Source organism: Crocuta crocuta, unplaced genomic scaffold (genome assembly GCF_008692635.1).
Source record: "Crocuta crocuta isolate KB4526 unplaced genomic scaffold, BGI_CrCroc_1.0 scaffold493, whole genome shotgun sequence".
NCBI classification, from domain to species: Eukaryota; Metazoa; Chordata; class Mammalia; order Carnivora; family Hyaenidae; genus Crocuta; species Crocuta crocuta.
In genome coordinates this window covers 741,494-761,322 of record NW_027527377.1, presented here as the reverse complement: position 1 = coordinate 761,322, position 19,829 = coordinate 741,494, and the positions used below count along the sequence as shown (strand labels likewise).

Here is a 19,829-nt window from a genome sequence, read left to right as displayed (position 1 = left end):
GCCCCACATAGGGTGTAGAAATTACCAAAAAAAAAAAAAAAAATCTTTAAATAAATAAAACTAACTAATTAAAATAAAATAGAGACGGAACCATTTACTTTCTCATGGAATCATCAAGTCAGGAGTAAAGAATTTATTTAATTTAGATTTAGATTAGATTAAGCTTAGATTATGTACTTGATCGGGAAAAGCAGGATTCAAAAACAGCATAATACAAGAAAACACTAAAACCAATGAGTGCAAGGAAAGTCTCAGGGAAGGCTTCCCAGAGTAATATTTAGGTATATTTAGCAATATTCCCTGAGAACTAAAGGACAGGTGAAATTTGTTGGCTATATTCCAGGAAAACTGAAATCCACTGGCAAAGAGTTTGACACTAGAAAGAGGTTACAGAGCTCAAAAAACTGAAAAGTCCAGTGTTGTTAGATGGCTCTGAACAAAGGGGATTATGGAGAAAGATATGGCTGAGGAGGAGAAAGAATCTAGATTATGCAGGATTTCGTAGACAAATAAAGGATTCTGAATTTATTCTAAAAGCAACGAAAAGCCAAAGAAGAATTTTAAATAGAAAGTAACAAGGTCTGATTTACATTTTAATGTTTATTTATTATTTATTTTTTTATTTTTGGGAGACAGAGAGAGACAGCGCGAGCAGGGGAGGGTCAGAGAGAGAGGGAGACAGAGAATCCAAAGACAGCTAGTGGTGAGCACAGAGCCCAATGCGGGGCTCGAACCCACAAACTGTGAGATCATGACCTGAGCTGAAGTCAGACGCTTAACCGACTGAGCCACCCAGGCTCCCCTTGACTTACGTTTTTAAACAATCACTTGAAAAGCCAGGATTGTTATTTGTTCATAATAATCCAAAAGAGTCATAAACTATTAGAAATGATGGAATTCATCCAAGTTGATGGTTACAAAATCAAAACCAGGAATGACTAAATGAAATAAAAAAAGATGCTATTTGCAATGCCAAAAATAATAATAATAATAATAAACAAATACCTAGGGATAAATGTAATAAAGTATGCCTAAAAGACTTTTATGAAGAAATTGCAAAATACATAAGAATCAAATAAATAGCAAGATAAACCATGTCAATTCTCAGCTTATGTATTTAATGCAATTCCAAATAGTATCCCCAAAGGAATTTGACAAAATGGTTTTAAATTCTAAAAAGGTAAAAGTTAAGAGTCAAGAAAGTTCTGAAAATTAATAAAGGGGAGGCCTGGACTCCCATATTCCAAAGCTTAAAACAATGTAGTACTGGTGTACTACAAAGCTTAAAAAGACAAAAAGCTTAAAAAAAAAAAAAAAAAAAAAAAACTAAAATCAAACCCAAGCACATGACAGATGACAGTAGAAAAATAATGGAGAATCAATACTTAATGTTACAATTAACTTATCATATTCATATGAAAAAAAATTGATTCCTAACTCCTTCCCACATGGGACCTAAATGCAAAAAAAAAAAACAAACAATAATATAAATCTATCAACTATTAGCAGACAACATGAAAGATGGTTTCTTGAATAAAAAAATACAAATCATAAAGGAAAAGGCTCATGATTTTGACATCAAAAGTTGAGATTCTATATCACATGAGAGAATATCACAATGGGCAATAAGTAGTAATTTTATTCTTACTCTGATAACTTTCATGGCTGCACTGTGAAGTAAGAAGGCTGAATAAGATGATCATCAAGGTTGCTTACAATATTAATGTTGTACGATAATGTCTCATTCTTTCTACAACATTTAATTCATAAGATATTTAAAACATCCCAAAAATAATAAAGTTCATATCCATTTACCCACAATCCAGAATTAATAATCAAGAAAACACAAATTAAAATGAAGTATCATTTGGCATCCATCAAATTTGAAAAAATTTTAAAATGTGACAATCCGAAGTATGGGCTAGGATGCTGGAAAATGAACTGTACGTATACTGCTGATGAAGTATATACTGGTGTAATGATTTTAATGAAGAATTAGTAATACCTAGTAAAGTTAAAGTTATTCACAACCTATTCAGGCAGTTTCACTTCAATGAATTTTTCCAAACACCTACACCAAAAAAAAAAAAAAGGCATAAAAACAATCACTCCAACATTATTTATATAATAGGAGAAAAGGAAATAACTCAAAATATCCATCAATGTTGATATACATACATTTTATATATCCATACAACGGAGTACCAAACAGTAAACTGAATAAAGTAGACCTACATGCAGCAACATACAGATCTCAAAAAACGCTAAGTATTGTTTTAAAAGGAATCTGATGAAAGATTATGTACAATACAGTACCATTTTCTAAAAATTAAAGCATAAAACACTGTATCACTTATAGATACATATACATGAATAAAGTAAAAGTAAATACAAGAATATGAAGTATACTCAAGAACCTCAGGATAGTTATTACCTTAAGTAGAGAGACGGTAACAGGGCTGGGAAAGACTGGGAGGATGTTGCTGTAAGTGAATACCTAAGACTGCATTTACTTCCCAAAGAATATCAAAAGTGGTAGAATTTATAGTTCTAGATGGTGTGTGAATATTTGCTTTACTATTTACTGTAAGTTTTAAATACTTTATAAACTGAACATTACCTTAGAGATAATCTAACCTACCCTACTTACTTTATTAAAGGAAAGATATCAAAATATAAAATACTATTGTAGTCACAGCAATTTTAAACATGTCTAAATTAGCACTTTGGGGAATTAAATCTTGATCACTTAAAAGAAAGAAACTTGTAGGCTACAGTGATCAGCCTTAATTTCTCAACATCTGATGTCAGCTAGAAATATGAGGAACACAAACACACCCCTCCTAGGAAACCCTTGCAAATACAGGACAGGCATCAACAGTAAACTGTAGTATAGACAAGTCTTTGGTCCATTGTCCAGGCTGACCCCTAGTCCTCCTATCTCTACTTTAAAATTATTTAAAGTTCTGAAGCCTAGAGGATTTTGTTCCTGATTATACATAGTTCATCAGCCCATAGCAAACATCCAAAAGTAGTTCTAAACTAAAGAGAAAGCAGTTCACTCACCAATCACTTACAAATACATAAAACTGCATGTTTTAAAATGTTTATTCTTCTCATAGAGTCTTTAATTCAGGAGCAAAGAAATTATTTAATTTCAGTTGAGGTAAGTGACTTACCTATTCTCCAGTTGAGATTCACCTATTTTTTTTTTAATATTTTTTTATTTATTTCTAGGAGAGAGAAAGAGAGACAGCGTGAGCAGGGGAGGGTCAGAGAGAGGGAGACACAGACTCTGAAACAGGCTCCAGGCTCCGAGCTGGCAGTCAGCACAGAGCCCGACACGGGGCTCGAACCCACGAACTGCGAGATCATGACCTAAGCGAAAGTCGGACACCTAACCGACTAAGCCACCCAGGTGCCCCAGAGATTCACCTATTTTTAAGTTCACCCCTCCTTGTCCTCCATCTAGCCCAAAAGATGGAAGAGAAATTTTAGGTTGAGTTAACTGACTCCCTACTGAGGTAAATGACACCTTAAGACCTTCCTTTTTCATTTTGAAGATATGAAATATAGTACACTAGGCAATAATGAAATTTAAATATACAATACCTGAAATGCAGAAATCTAGTTGTATGTGTATGTAAGACTTAAGTTAGCTCAGTTGTTGTTTTCTTAAACATATTCTAAGAGTTCTCATTTCAACACTATAGTCTCTTTAAGCACTTCCATTCTGTCAAATACAATATATCCCTACCTTAGCTATAAAACTTTATCCATTTAATTTTCTATTTTCCTTTTCTGTTCTTTAAACATGTTTAATGTGCCCTAGTCCATTTTGGGTTGATAAAACAAAGATACCACAGACTGAGTGGGTGGCTTGTAAACAGAAATTTCTCACATTTCTGTTGTCTAAGAAGCCCAACATGAAGGTGCTGGCAGGTTCGATGTCTGGCAAGAACTAGATTCCTGATTTACAGACAGCTGTCTTCCGGTTGGGTCTTCATATGGAAGAAAAGGCAAGAGAACTCCTTGAAATCTTTTGTAAGGCACTTTTATAAGGCACCCCACTGGTGAGCGCTCTACTCTCTAATCACCTCTAGAAGACCCCAGCTCCTAATGCCATTACATTGGGTGTTACAATTCCAACATAGGAATTTTGGGAGGACATAAACATTTAGTCTATAGCAATATGTCACAGACATAACAAAATGTGTAAAAAATTGAATATAAATGAAGCAGCTTAAGTAACTTGGGAAACTTTTCATTTTTTTAAGCTCTAAATTTAGAATTTCTTAAACAGCACAGTTTCTACAACCTATACTCAATATGATGCATTGCCAGCTCACTTCAGAAAACAAGAAATATGTTGCCCAGTTACTCTCTGTGTGAAATGGGATTTGTCAATTAGTATAGATGTCACATAAAACAGGTGCTCAAAAAACGTATTTGTTTAACTCCCAAAATAAAAACTTTAAATATTTAGCAAAGGTAAATATTTAATTATCTTATTTATGGCACACTATAATGTTATCAATATTGGCACATATACACACAAAGGCACAATAAATAGAATCCCTAAGAAAAAAATACTAAAGTAATTAACAAGCTGGAAATAACCATATGTCTCCCTATGACCCATTAGCTTTATGTAGAAAAAACTGCTGGGCATTCCATCCTTTCCCTTTCAGAGTATGCTTTACATCTGATAAGACAAAGAATCTGTTGGTACTATGAAGAAATTCCTGTAGTGGTATCTACAGTGTTAGAAGTATCATCTGAGAAGAAAATAACACCAGTTTTAAAGATGAAGCAAGGAAGTGACAAAATGTGACATTTGTTCAATTTGAATGGTACATATATGCTTGTTATGATATTCTCCATGCTGTTTGTGTATTTAATTTGGGGGGGAGGAGGATTCAGAATTTATTCTGAATCACAAAGAATTTAAAAGTAAATGGGTTGGGACAGTGGTTACAGTCCACAAAAGAAATGCTAAGACTACCTCTCACATTCAAGAATAGAACTCTGTTAGAAGCTTGAAATGGATAAGGGTATCCCCTTTGATATAAGGAGACAGAAGTCATTACATTAAGAACAAAGAGCTACAAGCCTATATACCACAAAGAAACCTAACCTCAACTGACCTCAGAAGGGTACTCTTTGTCACACAGTGAACTGTTAAGAATTACCACATTAAGCTCCATTCTGCCCACCCAAGAGTCATTTAAGGAACATTTTATCCTACTCGTATAGTTAAGTGTTCAGGGCTCATATGCTACCTTCATGCTTTGATTTATAACAGAGATGCTGACTTTAACAAAGTCTTACATAGGATTCCTTCCCATGATCTACATGTGATACCTTATAGATTCCTAAGACTTCCTAGGATTGAACCTCTCGAACAATCTTATCCAACAGAATCTATGTCTCCAAAACCTCTTTGCCCCTGCAGTCAATCTTATGATTTTCTTGCCATTTGTCAAATTAACAGGAGAGATCAAAAGTAAAACAAATTACAGAAGGTGTTTGACTATGGATTAATAATACTGAAATGGCACTAATTATTAAGATTTATTATTTTAAATATAGTTAACAAATGTAAAATAAATTCAGACACTAAATATTTTCCAAAATAATACTTCTATGAAAAGGTTAAACATGTTAATAGAGAACAGCATGAAAATATACCAAGGTTCCAATCACCTATTTAATATTAACCAATTTGTTTTTTAGGTCAAATCACTAAATCTCATAAGGCCACTTTATTATTCCACTTATCTGAGAGTGATCACATTTGAAGAACAATCCTTTCTTTGAAACAGACAAAGCAAGTATCACCTTCACTTGAAAGAAGTTAAAAAAAAAACAAAGCTTTAAAAGATAAATGACGGGCACCTGGGTGGCTCAGTCGGTTAAGCATCCGCTTCTAAGCATCTGACTTCAGCTCAGGTCATGATCTCATGGTTCCTGAGTTCGAGCCCCGCATCGGGCTCTGTGCTGACAGCTCAGAGCCTGGAGCCTGTTTCGGATTCTGTGTCTCCCTCTCTCTATCTGCCCATTCCCCACTCGTGCTCTGTGTCTCTCTGTCTCAAAAATAAACAAACTATTAAAAAAAAAGATAAATGACCTGCTCATGACCAACTAGGAAGCTAGATGGGAAGGATGAACCCATAATCTTCTGACACCAAAATTAGTGCTTCTTCTTCCACATGAGTGATTCTTGGTGGCTTTTGTTCACTGAACTTGCTGAGACTCTGAAACACTTAAAATTTTATATATAATTTTAAGGAGTGCACAGTCATGAAGCTTAGAATCAGTTAACAACTGTCAGCTAAATCTACATACAAACGACAATATTCCAAAAAGAGGTACTAGCTTTATTTCATTCAGATTGACCTTAAACTTAAAATCTTCTTTTTGACTTATTATCCACAATGATACTGACTTGCTAAAGATAATTTAGATCAAAGCACACTATATGTGACTTTTCTCAGGTTAAATGAAAGTTGACAAAAGCCTTACTATATATTATTTCATTTAAAAAATTACACAGCATCTTTAAGTATTTTAAACAACTGTTTTTTAGACACAGAATATGTTTGTAGATTAATACTATTTCTACTTACTGTAATTATACTTGACTTCCTTTATTAGAGAAAAGCTCCATTTACTGGACTGTTATGGTCAGAAAAGGCCCACTGATGGCATCTTGTGAAGTCTGCCTTCTAATAATAGTATCAAAAACACTCAAATGGAAGGTAAGTGGGTAATCACAAACTACTCCTCCCAAAAGGTAGGAAGGAACATGTGTCATAGGGCATAGAGTCCTGAACTCTAGTCCAGAGACTCAGACTGTGGTTCTGGGTGACTTTAAGACAATCTGTTTAAAGCTTTGCACTTCAATTTCTTCATGTGTAAAATTAATGGAGTAACTGACCTCAAGAATAGTCTAAAAGTCCTATAAATCTAGGGGCGCCTGGGTGGCTCAGTTGGTTAAGCCAATCAGGTCACGATCTCACAGTTCGAGGGTTCAAGCCCTATATCAGGCTCTGTGCTGAGAGCTCAGAGCCTAGAGCCTGCTGCTTCAGATTCTGTGTCTCCCTCTCTCTCTGACCCTCCCCGGCTTATACTCGGTCTCTCTCTTTCTCTCTCTCTCTCTCAAAAATAAACATTAAAATAATAATAAAATAAAACTCCTATAAATCTAGAAGACAGAATGATAATCACCTAAGAAAATATCAAAGTATTTATAGGAAACTGTCAAAGTAAAAAAAAAAAATCTTTTTAAATACATCCCCATTCACACAAACACAAACACACTACATGCCAGGTCTTGGGTGATGGAGTAGTACCAGGATATAAGGATCTGAAGTCTCTCATATATGCCAAATAGTTGTAGAAAGGGGTAAAAATAATATTCTTCAGAATAGCAGCTGCGGGTGGAAAGTGTTGAGTCCAACAGAACTGTCCTAACAGAAGAGCACAGAAGAATGAGCTCCATTATGTGATAACATTTCCCAAAAAATGGTGTTACATGGACAAAGTAACTAGACTATAAGCCTCCAAAAGACAGAGACGTGATTTTTGTCTTTGTATCCCTTACACCTAACCCAGCCCATCATAGTAGTTACCCAATAAATGTTAACTATTTACTAATTCATAACTAATTCATCTATACTGAAGTATTGATAGTAAACTTTCTGGTAACTTTCTGGTAAACACTAGTAGGAGTCCTTGCCCTTAAAGAGTGAGTTCACAGGTAGTGAGAATGTAAACAATGTAAAGGATAACATGCTATGAAGTCCACTGTATGTAAAGTGCTTTGAGACCAATCAGAAACACTGGGTAGGAAGACTTCAAATAATAATAGGCCCTTTAATAATAGGCCCTTATTAAGGGCCTATTTGTTAGACATTTTACAAGCTTTAATCCTCATTAACAACTCTGAGTTAGTTTCACCATCCCATTTTACAGATGACAAAACTGCAGCTCACCAAGACTAAGTAACTTGCCAAGATCAGACAACTAGAGTGAGCCCTGAATTAAAAATGGGATCTAATTCCAAAGCTGTTTTCACTGTACATTCTGTAATGTCTTTGGATTTATCTTTACATTTGCACTGGGGGGAGGGGGGGAAGACAAGGACTGTCAAAATCCATCAAAACTCTGTTATTCTACATTACCAATAAAAAGTGAAAATTTGTCTTCATTTATAAAAATAAGAAAACCAATTTTTTAACAGCTGCATGTGTACTTAATATAAACTGTCTCTACATTCTGGCCAATACAAGTTTAGGTTTAAACAAAAATATGCAACATAACTGAAGAACATAAACCAGTAATCATTTAAGAAAATAAGCATTTTTAAGTATCATGTCAAGTGCTTGGGTTGAAAAATTTAGGTATGATTCATAGTTTTGGATTATTCCACTCACTGCTTATTCGAAACAGCAAATTATTTCAGATTTGTGGGGGAGAGGTTTGGATGTGAGAGAGAAGGGATAATTTTAAAAATGACCTAAAGTTTAAGAAATACAAATGATTAAACGTAAATGTCAAAGACACTGTAAGTAACCATTTAATCTTGTTAAATGAACTGGACAAGTGGGATGAGAATGTGTCTTCCTCACAATTCTGACTAATAAATATACTTAAGAAAGTATGTAAGTCCTGAAAAAAATGTACAATTTAGGAGAGATAAAACAAAAACAGCTTACAAAACTCTGAAAAGGAATCAAAACACTAATTTTTATCTCTCTGTAAAGTTAAACTCCTCAGGAACTAGGCAATGTCTAAACAACTGTGTACACAATACTTAGCATACTAAAGCTAGTTAATAAATATTGACACAATAAGACTTTCTTAGTTTCCAATTCTAATTTTGTAAATATAGGGTCATTATTTCTTAAATTTATTCCTTACTTTTGCAATCATGATTACTAGTTTCTTTAAAGGGCTTTTGGGTCACTCTTTAGCTTTATCAACACCATCACTAATACTGTATTCATTTCATTAAAAATGTGATATATAGCTCAGATTTACAAGCAAGATCTAATTCCAAAACTACTTCCACTATACATACCATGACAAAATTTTATTTTTATCTTCCTAAATTCTAAACTTTTTTACACGGTTAACACAATAATATTCCAAGAAAGAATGCTTACTAGTAGAGGTATTATTAAGTACACACTTCTCATTCCTCTTGTTATTCACTCAAGATTTATTGGTTATCTACAGTGACTTTGACAGGTAATTTTTGACAGTGTACTTACAAACTTTAGGTTATTTCCATTTCAGGCCCTCTTCCTTCCCCTAGAATATTCTGGAATAATTTCCTGCTTCTTTCAATATTGCAAGCAATGGAATACTCCAAAATTATAGGTCATATCCATATTCTCATGATTTATCAATGATAACGCTGGACTGTAAATCCCATACTGCTATTCGCCAACATTTTCAACAGCACCCTAGCCATTTAATAAATATAATGCCAGACAGATTTAGTAATGTTTCTATTTTAATATGCCCATAGGACATTTTTAAAAATTCAGAGACTAAATTATCTTTGAAGAATAAACTCAACGAGTGTCTGTGTTAAAACTATTTCTAACAATTTTATGGACTAAGGCATTTGCCACATTCAGTTCTGACTTTACCAACAAAACCTCCACGCCATGACGAAGAGTCCTTTCATTTTCTCAACTGAAAAGGGAAAGAAAATAAAAAATGCCAACTGTTTGCAGGTTTGCATTTAACAGAATCTCTGGCAAACCCGATAGATCAAGCTTAATTTGAAAAACCCAATAATTTTGGGCTTGATTTCCCTCTTCACTCGCCCTCCCCGCCAGTCCACCCCCAAAATCCCGATACACCAAAGCACACGTCTAAGCATTTTTCACTAACAGGGCAAAAAACCTTGGAAAAAAAAAAAAGAGCTCCCCTTGGAAGGAAAAGGCCAGTCCTATCCAGCCTGGGGCCCAGGCCTGCTTCTTAAGCTCCGCTCCAAGGAGGGCCAACTCTCGACACCCGCACGCCCCGCCCCGGGCCCGCTCGCGTCCCCTAAGGCGACAAAACCCTCCCTCAGGCCCTCAGCCAAGACTGACAGTTACGGGAGCAGCAGCGGCTGCTACCTACCAGAGGCCTACTTCTGGCACCGACCCCTCCAAACCACGCGCCCCCAACACTTGTCGCGCCGCGGTTTGGGAGAGTCCCTACCTTTGCCGAAGCCAGCCCTGCAGGGTGGCTTGGGCGACAGAGAAAACCAAGGGAAATGCGGCCCGGCCTCCCTGGCCCAGGCCCTGTCCTCGGCCACACTGACCTGTTGTCGCCCCCGCACCTGGGCTGTGGCCCTCGCAGCAGCGGCCGCCTCACTGGTCGTAGTCGCCTTCGCTCGCCGCCTCCGCCCGCCACCGCCTCGTTCCCTTTCGCTGCCGCCACCGCCGGGGCTCATGCGGGACCCGCGCTTCCTTCTCCGGAGACNCTGCCGCCGCTCCGCCGCTGCCTGTGCCCACTAGGGAGCTGCGGGGCCCGCCAAGCCGGGGCTAGACTGTGAGCTGCTCCGAGAGCGACCCCAAGAAGGAGCCGAAGGAGGCGCCGCTGTCCGCGGCCGTAATCGCTAGGTCCGCAGAGATGAAGCTCCAATCGGAGGCAGCAGCGAAAGGCGAGTGCCTGGGCTTACGGATGGCGAAGTGATTGCGAGGTGCGCAAGCGAGAGGAAGGCGGTATGTCGAAATTCTGGCGAAGGGGATTCAGGCTCTGTCGTCTCCTGCAGTCACCCCGAACCCAGCGCCACCATCTTGGGAAAAACGCGGATCTCGGGGCCGCAGCGCAAGCCGGGAGGACTAGCTGGGCGGGCCGAGTATCCCAGCAGGCAGCGCGCGCCGCCCAGGCGGGCGAGGGCTCGGGCCGGGACGAAGGGACGTGGGGCGGGGCCTGGGTGCGCGCGGGAGGACGCAGCGTTGTGCCCCGCCCCCTCCTGCCGGCTCCGCCTCCTTCCTGCTTGCCGTCGTCGCCAGCGCAGGGGCTGTTGGGAAGGGGAAGTTGCTCGCGGTTCCCTGGAGTTCTACCAGGGTCGGTCGCCATCTTAGTACGGGTCAGAAAGAGTGATATTTCCTTTGAGCCACCGCTGTTTGTGGCCCCATGAAAGAAGCGGGTACATGCCGGAAACCTGCTGGCGTCCCCAGGAGTGTTGGAGAGGCCCCTGGTCTATCCAGGTCGAGAAACGTGCTAGGACTTGGACGCTCTCGATTTCTGTGGGAGACAAATCGGCTCTGAAAATCCGCCGGATGGGGGAGGGGTCTTTGATAGCTACCCGCCCCTCGGCCGGTCTGAAGCCTCCTGACATCAGGCTTTCGACCCCAACCCGATTCTGTCCAGAGCTACCTTTGTAAACACTGCAGAGGTAGCCTAAGAGTGTGAGCCAGCTTTCAGGGGACCAAGGTCATCTACTTAGGTCTCGGCAACACTTTGTCACTAGTTTACTAGAAGGTGAAAGTCTGTCTCGCAGTTTTGACATTCAGTAAGTTGTTGATAAAGAGAATGTGGCCTCTTGGTAGACATCAGCTGGATGGATGCTAATTTTGACCCACATGACAACACATTTAAAGCCATGCGTCTTCATTTTTAGTACCAAGGTCACCATTTTATTTAAAAGGGCTTTTTTATGGCTCTGCGACACTTAAACTAGCAAAGCTATACTGGAATCACTAACAATACATAGTCTTAATGGCTTGCAATTTTGATAAGCCCTTAAAATATTAGATCCCACTCATCTAATATTCAAAGGATTTTTTTAAATCAACAATCTTACATAGCACTGTATTTAACTGTCATTCTTAGAACATTTTTTTCTATATAGTCATATATATAGATATAGATAGATACTGCTTCCCAACCATAAACAACTATAAAAAGTAAGCGACTGGAATTTAAATTAGCCCAGGATAATTAATGATTAATGACAGTATTAAATCATGTCCAATTTTAACTCTGTTCATTATTCTTTTTTCATTTTCCTCCATTACAGGTCTTCATTTGGAAACAATTTGCAGTTACATTTTATAGAAGAGGCAACTTAAAATCATAGTCTTTAAGGATTTTTTTGCATATTAACAAAATAGCCAAATGAGGATGAAAATCTTTGAAGAATTTTGTTAGAATAATCAAAGCAAAATGTTACCGCAGTATCTGGCCTGTGAAGATACTTGTAACTATTCTACTTAAGTATAAATTGCCTGAATAAGTGAAATGTACAACCTGGTGCATCAAAATGGGGCAGAAATTACTGAATACCAACAAAAAGACTGACGAGAAACAAATCTGTTCTGAGTTAAATGTCACGCTGACTATCCCATTCTTTTTTTTTAATTTTTTTTTAATGTTTTATTTATTTCTAGGAGAGAGAGAGAGAGACAGTGTGAGAAGGGGAGGGTCAGAGAGAGAGGGAGTCACAGACTGAAACAGGCTCCAGGCTCTGAGCTGGCAGTCAGCACAGAGTCCGACGCGGGGCTCGAACCCACGAACTGCGAGATCATGACCTAAGCGAAAGTCGGACGCTTAACCGACTAAGCCACCCAGGCGCCCCGTCTATCCCATTCTTTACCAAAATCAAGGAGGATCCCAGATCCTCCTTTGAATATGGAGAAATTACATATAAGCCTTTTAATTCATTAATAGTAGGTGTTCATTAGTGTCAGGCCTGGTTCAGGAACCCAGTTTGCTCTTTGTCTTATCCATTTCAAATTTTGTGATGTTTGCTGATAAAAATTACTAGCACATTGACTGGCATATGATAAGTGTTCAATAAATGTTGGGGCGTAGTAGTAGTAGTAGTAGTATCCATACTATTGTTTAGCATTATACACTTCATGAACTCCTTCACACCTCCACTCTTATTTTTACAGATCTACCTAAATTTCCACTCCCCCAATCTCCTGTCTTATATGAGCCATTTTTCCTTTTTATAACTTTTTTTGGCCAGTGTGTGAGGGGGTAAAAATCTCAAGACTCTTAGCCCTTGGTTATTCCCTTTCTTGTTCATGGATTCTCCTTCTACTAACTTTGTCCCTTCTACTCAGAAGAGCTATCTATACTTGGATTGTCATTTCTAAGTTTCTCTTCAACTACTGAAATTTAGCATTTGCCCACATTTTAATACATTGCTTATGTTAATGTTAATAATAGCACAGTGGCCAAATCTAAAATTGCTTCTCAATTTTCATGGTGTCTGACCTCTGTAGGCTTCCATACCGCTAACCACTGCCTCCTGGAAACTGCTCCCTTGGTTCCATCACCCTACATTCTCCATCCTCCCTTCCTATGTCTTGGGCCCTCTTCTTCAAGTTGTTTTTGCATAATGCTCTTCCTCTCCTTCTTTGGTTCTCTTTGCCTTCTGTATCATACAGTCTCTGACATTACCATATACATATACTCTCCCTCTATCACGTATTTCAGTCAGGGAACAAATTTGAATCTTGAACACTGATCTCTCTCAGAAGTATCTTCAGCCCCTTATTGGAAATGTGTATTGGATGTTCTATTGCAGCTTAAAACTCAACATGTCTAAAAGTGAACTGCTTATTTGTTCCATTTTCCACCATTAACTGAGATAGGAATAATTTTGGAGAACAGGTTTTGGAATAGCAAGCAGGAATTGGGTTTGGGGAATGTTAAATTTGAAATACCTGTATCACTGTAGTGGATATCTATAATAGATATTGACTGCTAGTTGACTCCTAATATGCCTTCTCCTCTTCATCCATGATAGTATAATTATCTAGCCAGACACATGGTTGCCTATAATAAACCCTGAATGTAGCCATGTCGGTAGGTTCTGGCCAGTGGGATTGAGCAACTTCTAGATGATACTCTAAATGAGATATCTCTTTCCTCTTTCCCTTTCTGATGATGGAAATGTGTAGAGGTTGTGAGCTATTTTGGAAGGACAATTGGGTGGGTCCCTGAAGACTTCATGAATCAGAGCCTATGTACTAGCTTGAACTTTAGTGTGAGACAGCTAACTTCTATAATTTGCCATGGTTATTCTACATACCTTTTACTGAAGCTGACCTTGTATCATAATATCCAAATAAAGAAATCAAGGAGGCAGTAGGTGTCTGGAGTTGAAAGAGAATGAAACCAAATCATCCTACATTCCCTGACTTGGTGACTCTTCTATCTGTGGCATTCCTCAATCATAATACTAGTAATCTTAGATTTCTTCCTTTCTCTCACTCTTCTGGCAATTAGGAGGCAAAGTTGCATATTCCTTAAAGCATCAGTTTTAAAATTAGGTACCATAGCAAAATGGTTAAGAGCACAGGCTCCTAATTTATTAGCAAGTGCAAAAGTGTCAGGCAAAATCCTAAACCTCTCCCTGGATTTACTTTTTTCATCTTTAAAGTGGGGTTATTATGAAGGTTAAGTGTTAATATATGTAAAGCTCTTAGAATAATGCTGGGCATATAGTAAACAACAGTGAGATTGTTAAAAATCCCATGCAAATCCTAGTTCTGCCACTTACCAAGTATAGAACTTTTAATTAAATGAAACTTGAATTAATGTCCTCATCAGTAAAATGGGAAAAATAATAGTACTGACCTCATAGGGCCACTGTAAGCCTTCTTTTATCCTTTTAATGCATATTTATTAAATACCTGTACCAGCACAGTTCTAGTTGTCAAGAATACAGCAGCCTGCCCTGGTGGGGTTTATGATCTAGTAGAGGGGGGGAAAAAAAACAGTGAATGTGATAAGTGTTAAGGAGAGAAACAAAAGAAGGTGAAGAGAATAAAGAATGCTAAACGAGTTGAATCATGCAAGGTGGTCAGAGAAGTGTCATTAAAAGTTATTTAAGCAGAGGCTTAACAGAATGAGCTCTGAGGTATAAGAGAAAGAGTATTCCAGGCAGAGAGGACCCTGAGGCAGAAAGGTACCTAGAGAAATCTAGGACCACCTAGGAAGACACTGGCTGGAACACAGTGAGAAATGGAGTTGAGATGAGATCAGGAAAGTCAGAGTGGGCCACAGCCCAGGCTTTGCACCTCATCCTGAGGACATGGGTATTTGCACTAAATGAGGTGGAAAGCCCTTAGAAAGGTTTGAGAGAGTTATGACAAATTTAACCCATGGGAACCATTCTGGCTGTCATGTGGAGAATGGGCAGACAGCACATGTGAAGTGCTTAGTGCCTGACATATAAGAAATGTTCAATAAGTGGTAATAAATATTTATTAGCTATTCTGGTCATTATTATTATAACACCCATTTCCTTCTACATTATCCCTCTGATACTACCTTAATTTAGACCCTTACTGTTTTTCACTTGAACTCAAATGTAAACTCCAGAAGGGCAGGGTCATGCTACCTTATCCATTATTATATCCCCCAAACACAACATAATGCTAATCCATATTACAATACTTTGCTACTGAATCTCACTGTGGAATATTTTTTAAAAAAACAAATATGATTTCATTGCATCCTTACTTGAATCTATCACTGGTTCTTTTTTTTAATGCTTATTTATTTTTAAGTGGAGAGGAGGGACAGAGAGAGGGAGATCTCTGCACTGACTGCAGCAAGCCCGATGTGAGATCATGACCTAAGCCGAAGTCAGATGTTCAACCTACTGAGCCACCCAGGTGCCCCAAATCTGTCACTGGTTCTCCTAGCTTTCTGGATGATGTCCAAACTGCAAGACCAAAGTCCACTGGATGTGGGCCCCACTTACCTTCAAGCCCCAATTCCTTCCACTCCCCACATAAATCCATTGCTGTAGCATACTTACTTTAAAAAGTCATTTGGAGCCCTTTTGCAGTCAATTTCAATTTTTATTTTCCAATCCCGGGGTAGTTAGCATGCAGTGTTAATTAGTTTCAAATGTACAGTGTAGTGATTCAATAATTCCATGTATTAGTGCTCATTAAGAGAAGTGCATTCTTAATCTCCTTCCCCAACAAAATTAAAGACTAAAGACTATTGAGTGGAAGAAAATAATTACAAATGACATCTGATAAAGGATTAGTACCCAAAATATATGAAGAACTTGTACAACTCAATACCAAAAAGTAATCTGATAAACGGGCAGAAGACATAAACAGACATCCCTCCAAAGAAGACATACAGGTGGCCAACAGACACCAAGAGATGCTCAACTTCACTCCTTATCAGGGAAATGCAAATCAAAACCACAATGAGTTATCACCTCACATTTGTCATGATGGCTAAAATCAACAACACAAGAAAAAACAAGTATTGGTGAGAATGTAGAGGAAAAGAAACACTCCTGCGTTGCTGGTGGGAATGCAAACTTCTGCAGCCACTGTGAAAAACAATATGGAGTTTCCTTAAAAAGTTAAAAATAGAACTATCCTATGTTCCAGCAATCCCACTACTGGGTATTTACCCCCAAAAAATAGAAAAACAAATCCATAGGGGTACATGCACTCCTATGTTTATTCTAGCATTATTTACAATAGCCAAATTATGGAAACAACCCAAATGTCCATCGATAGATTGATGGATAAAAAAGATGTGGGGTGTGTGTGTGTGTGTGTGTGTGTGTGAGAGAGAGAGAGAGAGAGAGATGGAATATTCAGCCATAAAAAAAATGAAATCTTGCTATCTGTAACAACATAGATGGAGCTAAAGAGTATAATGCTAAGCAAAATTAGAGAGATGAACTACCATATGATTTCACTCTTGTGGAACTTAAGAAATAAATGAGGAATAAAAAAGAGAGGAAAACCAAGAAACAGATTCAACTATTGAGAACAAACTGGGGGTTACCGAAGGGGAGGTTGGTGGGAATATGGGTGAAATAGTTGATGGGGACTAAGGAGGGCACTTGTGGGTTTTTTTTTTAATAGTTTATTGTCAGGTTGTTTCCATATAACACCCAGTGCTCATCCCCACAGGAGGGGCCTTGTGTATGATGTATGGAATTGCTGAATCACTATATTGTACACCTGAAACTAATATAGCACTTTATGTTAACTACATTGGAATTAAAAAAAGTCATTGAAGCAAAACCCTGGAAGTGCTATCATACTTTCACTTGGGTCATTTCCATTTCTTTGTGCCTATCCTAATTCAGCTGGGAAGTAGGTAGAAAAGAGGAGTTAATCTCAATTATTAAAAATGGTACAGACTACCCATCCTGTTTTTCTTCATGATATCTCAACTAAAGAAAAAGAGCTGGCTAGGGAAGAATTATGAATATAGTTTGGAATCGACAAGCAATATTTCATTTTTTAAATTCTTGCTTGACACTAACAATACAAAATTATTAAAATGATAGATTTACTATTGGACTCTGAGACTGCTTAAAACAACTTTATACCTAAAGCTTGCCTTTTTTTTTTAGTTTTGCTTTGTGACCATAAACTATCATTATGATATAGAAAAAAATAACTTCTGTTAGGCTTTTCTGATTCCTTATGATACATCTTGCTAATGGATATACACAAATGAAAATAAAGCACAGATACTCATAAACACAGTTCAAAGCTTTGGCAGTTTGATGCTGAGATACTGAGTGTAATTCCTGGAGAAAAAGCTGGGAGGTGACGCTCCTTGCTCTGTGTTTTGATAAGACTTAGGTTGCCAAGAGCATCTGCTACACGCATGAATGCACAAATAAACAAAGGAACAAATGAGCCAAATTTGATTAATTTACCACATTTCAGATGGCTCTCATGGATGCAGGTTTAGAAACCCATTAGAGCAACTGATCAAACAAATTAACATTAGCCAAGCTCAAGGGATGGAATTTTAAAAGCAGAATGCCAGTTTATTTCTTTTCATTTGTTTTTCATAAGTAGAATTTAGTGATTCATCACTTACATGCAACACCCAGTGCTCATCTCAACAAAAGCCCTATCAGTACCCATTACCCATCTAGCCCATCTCCTACTGACCTCCCTATATTAACCCTCAGTTTGTTCTCTATCATTAAGAGTCGCTTGTGGTTGGTTTCCCTCTCTTCTCTTTCCCCTTCTGCCCCTATGTTCATCTGTTTTATTTCTTAAATTCCACATATGGTATTTGTCTTTCTCTGACTTATTTCACTTAGCATAAAGAATTCTAGCTCCATCCACATTGTTGCAAATAGCAATATTTCATTCTTTTTGGTGGCTGATGGTATTCGTGTATGTGTGTGTGCACCCGTCCACATACATAAGACATCTTCTTTATCCATTCATCAGTCAATGGACATGGACATTTGGGCTCTCTTCATAGTTTGGCTATTGTTGGTAATGCTGCTATAAGCATTAGTTTGCATGTAACCCTTCAAATCTGTATTTTCTAATCCTTTGACTAAATAATAGTGCAATTTCTGGATCGTAGAGTAGTTCTATTTTTAGCTTTTTGAGGAAATTCTGTAGTTATCTCCACGGTGTCTGCACCAGTTTGCATTCCCACAAGTAATGCAAGAGGGTTCCTCTTTCTCCACACCCTTGCAATATCTGTTGTTTTTTGTGTTGTTAATTTTAGCCATTCTGACAGGTGTAAGGTGGTATCTCACTGTGGTTTTGATTTGTATTTCCCTGACAATAAGTGATGCTGAGCATCTTTTCATGGGTCTGTTAGTCATCTAGATGATTTCTTCAGAAAAGTGTCTGTTCATGTGCTCTACCCATTTCTTAAGCAGGTGGTTTGTTTTTCCAGTGTTGAGTTTAGTAAGTTCTTTATAGAGTTTGGATACTAATTCTTTGTCAGATATTCGTTTGCAATTATCCTCTCCTGTTCTATAGGCTGCCTTTTAGTTTTGTTGATTGTTTACTTTGCTGTGCAGAAACTTTTTATCTTGATGAAGTCCCAATACTTCATATTTGCTTTTGTTTCCTTTGCCTTCAGCAACATGTCTACTTAGAAGTTACTCTGGCTGAGCTCAGAGAGGTTGCTACCTATGTTCTCCTCTAGGATTTTGATGGTTTTCTGTCTCACATTTAGACCTTTGATCCAGTTTGAATTTATTTTTGTGTACATTGTAATAAATTGGTCCAGGTTCATTCTTCTGCATGTCACCATCCAGTTTTCCCAACACCATTTGCTAAATAGACTGTGTTTTTTCCACTGGATATTCTTCCCTGCTTTGTTAAATATTAGATGGCCATATAGTTGTGAGTCCATTTCTGGGTTCACTATTCTGTTCCATTGATCTATGTATCTGTTTCGGTGCCAGTCCATACTGTCTTGACTACAGTTTTGTAGTATAGCTTGAAATCCCAGAATCATGATGCCTCTAGTTGTTTTTCTTCATAAAGATTCCTTTGGCTATTATGTGTCTCTTGTGGCTCCATATAAATTTTTTTTATTAGACTATTTTTTTAATGTTTTTACTTATTTCTAGGAGAGAGAGAGAGAGAGAGACAGTGTGAGCAGGGGAGGGTCAGAGAGAGAGAGGGAGTCACAGACTGAAACAGGCTCCAATCTCTGAGCTGGCAGTCAGCACAGAGCCCGATGCGGGGCTTGAATCCACGAACGGTGAGATCATGATCTAAGCGAAAGTCGGACCCTCAACCGACTAAGCCACCTTAACTAGCTCTGCAAAAAATACTTAGATAGAGATTGCATTCAATGTGTAGATTGAGTTAAATAGTATAGACATTTTAACTATGTTTGTTCTTCCAATCCATGAGCCTGGAATGTTTCTCCATTTCTTTGTGTCTTCTTCAATTTCTTTCATAAGCAGAAATAAGTTTACTGATTTAAATGGAGAAATAACTATTACAGAGTCTGGAATGGTGGCAATGAATATGATCAGGGCATTCTTTCCCTATAAGAAGATATACAGGTCCCTCGATAACAGAAAGTTGCTT

The 19,829-nt window shown here is 38.0% G+C and overlaps 1 protein-coding gene across 4 annotated transcripts in view; it reads right to left on the bottom strand.

The window, feature by feature from the left end:
* Positions 1-10,479, bottom strand: part of UBE3A (ubiquitin protein ligase E3A) — a 100,061-nt gene extending 89,582 nt beyond the window's left edge. For all 4 annotated transcript variants that reach the window (XM_077768038.1, XM_077768133.1, XM_077768066.1 and 1 more), the window contains exon 1: positions 10,325-10,479. The gene's annotated coding sequence lies outside the window, so the exon portion shown is untranslated. The remainder of the gene's footprint in view (positions 1-10,324) is intronic.
* Positions 10,480-19,829: the final 9,350 nt, after the last annotated feature.